The following is a 3,028-nucleotide window of genomic DNA, read 5'->3' as shown; positions in this document are numbered from 1 at the left end:
GAATTGATTTTAGGTAATAACCACTTGCAATTGAGGGGAGAAGCTGGCTACTTGCTGACAGGATGTCAAAACTCAAAGCTTTCAGGTTTCTCTAGGGTGTTCTCTGCAGATTATTTCTGCCCACTGGATCAAAAAAAGGCCTATATGTACATTTATATGTATTTTTAAATGCTAGAATTATTTGTTAACAGTTTAGATGAAAGCACAGCTCCCATGCCAGTGTGTCAGCGACCTGACACTGCCAACCCCCTTCCACCTTGAGGCTAAGGCCACCCTTGACAGCCCTCATACATCTGCTGGGGCATCTGAGATATGCACTTGTAGATCAATATTATTTAAAAAAATAAAGTAGTATAGTTCCCTTAATTTAGAAAAATTCACTATATATAGCTTGCATTCAGAACCACACAGAGGCTTAACAGAAAACACCAATCTGTTGGGATAAATGCATTTTCTATCCTAAAAAATCAGACTTACACATCACCTCCAGTTAAGCACCAATGAAAAATAAGGTTTATATTAATTAAATCCTGAAAAATAGTTTTTTAGAGGGGGAGAATCTGACTCACAGAAGAAAAAATAACTTGCAGGCATTCCATGGGGCTCACAGATACTGCAACTGCCCAACCAGCCACTCATCCTCATACTGAGTGGGAAAAGTGTTTCATTTGTGGCTAATGCAGCTCTTTGCAACCCCTCCCAGACATAGAATTTTTACTGATGAGACTTGGGGGTAGTGTTCTGTCCTCTGTGAAGACACTTTCCAACAGCTGGTGGTGAGGGCCAGTGCCCAGGCTGCTTCCCCTGGTCTTTGGGGACTCTGGGAATGGACTTGAGGACAGGGGGCTCCCTCTATTTCCACACAGGTGCAGAAAGCTTCTTCTCCTCCTTCCTACAACTGCCATCATTTGACTTTTGTTCTTTTGAGGGTTGCAGTGGAGAAGAAGGTGGCTCTCTACTCGTTCTCTGACAAATCTGGGCATTTGCAATTCTGTGGCAGCTCCATGCACCTGCTCTGATTTACACACAGTTGTAGTAAGGACAGAAGGGAGTCTGTCCACACTGAGGGTTTCCCTCTGCTTTTCTGCCACCTTGGGATCCTCAGGTAAATGAGCTAGGGATGGGGATCATTCATACATTGCTGATACAGCACAAGAAGCCAGCAGTGAGGGCTCTCTGGGGACCACTACAGGAATAGTGTTCCTACTTGCATCTGCATGGGGGCTCCTTTCCTTTGATAATCCTATTATCAATCTAGATAGCCTGTTTTCAAACAAGTCCTCTGTCTTCAAATTGCCTCAGCTCCAGGTAATGGGGGGAAGTTGGACAGCCCCAGTTCAAAGATTGTGATGGAGGCTTTGGTCATGTTGGAGACTGAGTTTGGCTGCTTGTAAACTTTTCCTCCCTTTTCTTCTTATAGCCAAAGGAATTTTTCCTGCTTCTGGGAGGATACTGTATGAGTGAAGTCAGAGGAGAGGCTGCAGGCTTGAAGGTTGGAGATGTAAACCCATGTATAAATCCAGTATTTGGAAATAGTTACCAAGGGTGGATTGAAATAGCTATGCATTAATGACAATGTCTGGGAGCAGTCAGGCTGTACAGAGGAAACTCTTGTTGGGGACTGTATACTGGAGGTAAATAAATGGTGTGTAACACTGCTATGTATAAAGGTTCATGTAGAGAGACCTAAATCCATTCTTTGGCAAAAATGGGATTATAGCTATTTCCTTTGCTTTTAGCTGCACTTTAATTGGTTTTCCTTGAAAAGTTTTGACTTTTCGCAGGTATTTGTAAGCCTGTTGTGCATCAACTTCTGCTTCAAATGTAATAAATCAATTATCATTATGGGCAAATTCACAGTTTATAAATTTCAGTAAGTTATTTCCTTTAAATAGTGCTTCTACTTCTTCCACAGGGGTAGATTCAGATATTTCTCGCAATATTACTATGCAATGATTTTGATTTGGCCTTACTTTTTCTGCCTTCTCATCCACCTTAGCACTTCAACAATCAAATCCACACTAGTACTGAGTTTCTTGATATGGTCAAGGTTAGCTACCATTGTAATTAGAGCATACTGATCACTATCCATCTGTGATGTAAGATAGATGGCACTAGCAAGAGTCTCCCTAGATAAACAGAATTCCAATTTTTTTAAGTACTTCTTGAGAATCTTCCTGGCTTTCTGGTTGAGATGCATTTCCTCCTGTTTCACTATTTTCAGGTAGAGATTTGTATTCTGCATGATCCAGAGCCAAAGCATTCATGTCTGTTTTGACTCAGGTAAATCTGGTAATGCTTCATTTTCATGACTTTGTCACCATCACCATTGACATCCAATCCCTGCAGGCTGCAGTCTGCACCATGCCCAGCTGTCTCCTCCCATGCAGCACTCAAACCGACAGCTACACTACTTGCTTCCAAATGTAACATAAGTCCCCCACATTTCGCATTAGGGTTTAGCTCAGAAACCTTAGTTGTCGGTACCTGACTCAAAGCTGGGATGGAACTTGTTTGAGAAGTGGTTTGAGATATAGGACCATTCATCAGATGAGAGCTGCCCTTGCCCTCTTGACCTCACTGTGCCTGCAGTTCAGCCACAACTTTAGCGTCCTGACCAGAAGTCATGGGTTCCACTAGGAGAAGTTTAATGTAAACTTCAGGATGCTGCTAGCTCTGCCCGCCTTGCCCAACTGGCCTCTGGGGGACTCCTTGCTGCAGCCCCGGTGCCCGGAGACCACGCGACATGGAGGGAGAGATGAGGAGGGAGACTAGGAAGAGGCGGCACTGCAGCACCAGGCTGGACGCAGGGAGCAAGGGCCGGCATGGGCCGGGTGCAGTGGCGGAAGTGGATTCTTCCCCTTTCGGGCCGAAAATGTCTCAACCTTGAGACTGGATCTCCAACACTCCTTCCCTTCGCATAAGAACACACTTAAAAAATCCTTAAAAGGTTGTGTGTGAATCAATCTGGCAGAAATTCACTAAATACCAAGTTGATAGCATCCATCATAGCATAGATGGGAGACTG

The 3,028-nt window shown here is 43.9% G+C and overlaps 1 pseudogene; it reads right to left on the bottom strand.

Annotated features, from left to right (window-relative positions):
• Positions 1–714: 714 nt before the first annotated feature.
• LOC133754639 (la-related protein 4B-like) lies at positions 715–2,628 on the bottom strand (annotated as a pseudogene).
• Between the last annotated feature and the right edge of the window lie 400 nt (positions 2,629–3,028).

The sequence above is a fragment of the Lepus europaeus genome, unplaced genomic scaffold, assembly GCF_033115175.1.
Source record: "Lepus europaeus isolate LE1 unplaced genomic scaffold, mLepTim1.pri SCAFFOLD_259, whole genome shotgun sequence".
NCBI lineage: Eukaryota > Metazoa > Chordata > Mammalia > Lagomorpha > Leporidae > Lepus > Lepus europaeus.
This window is presented reverse-complemented; position numbering and strand designations above follow the sequence as displayed.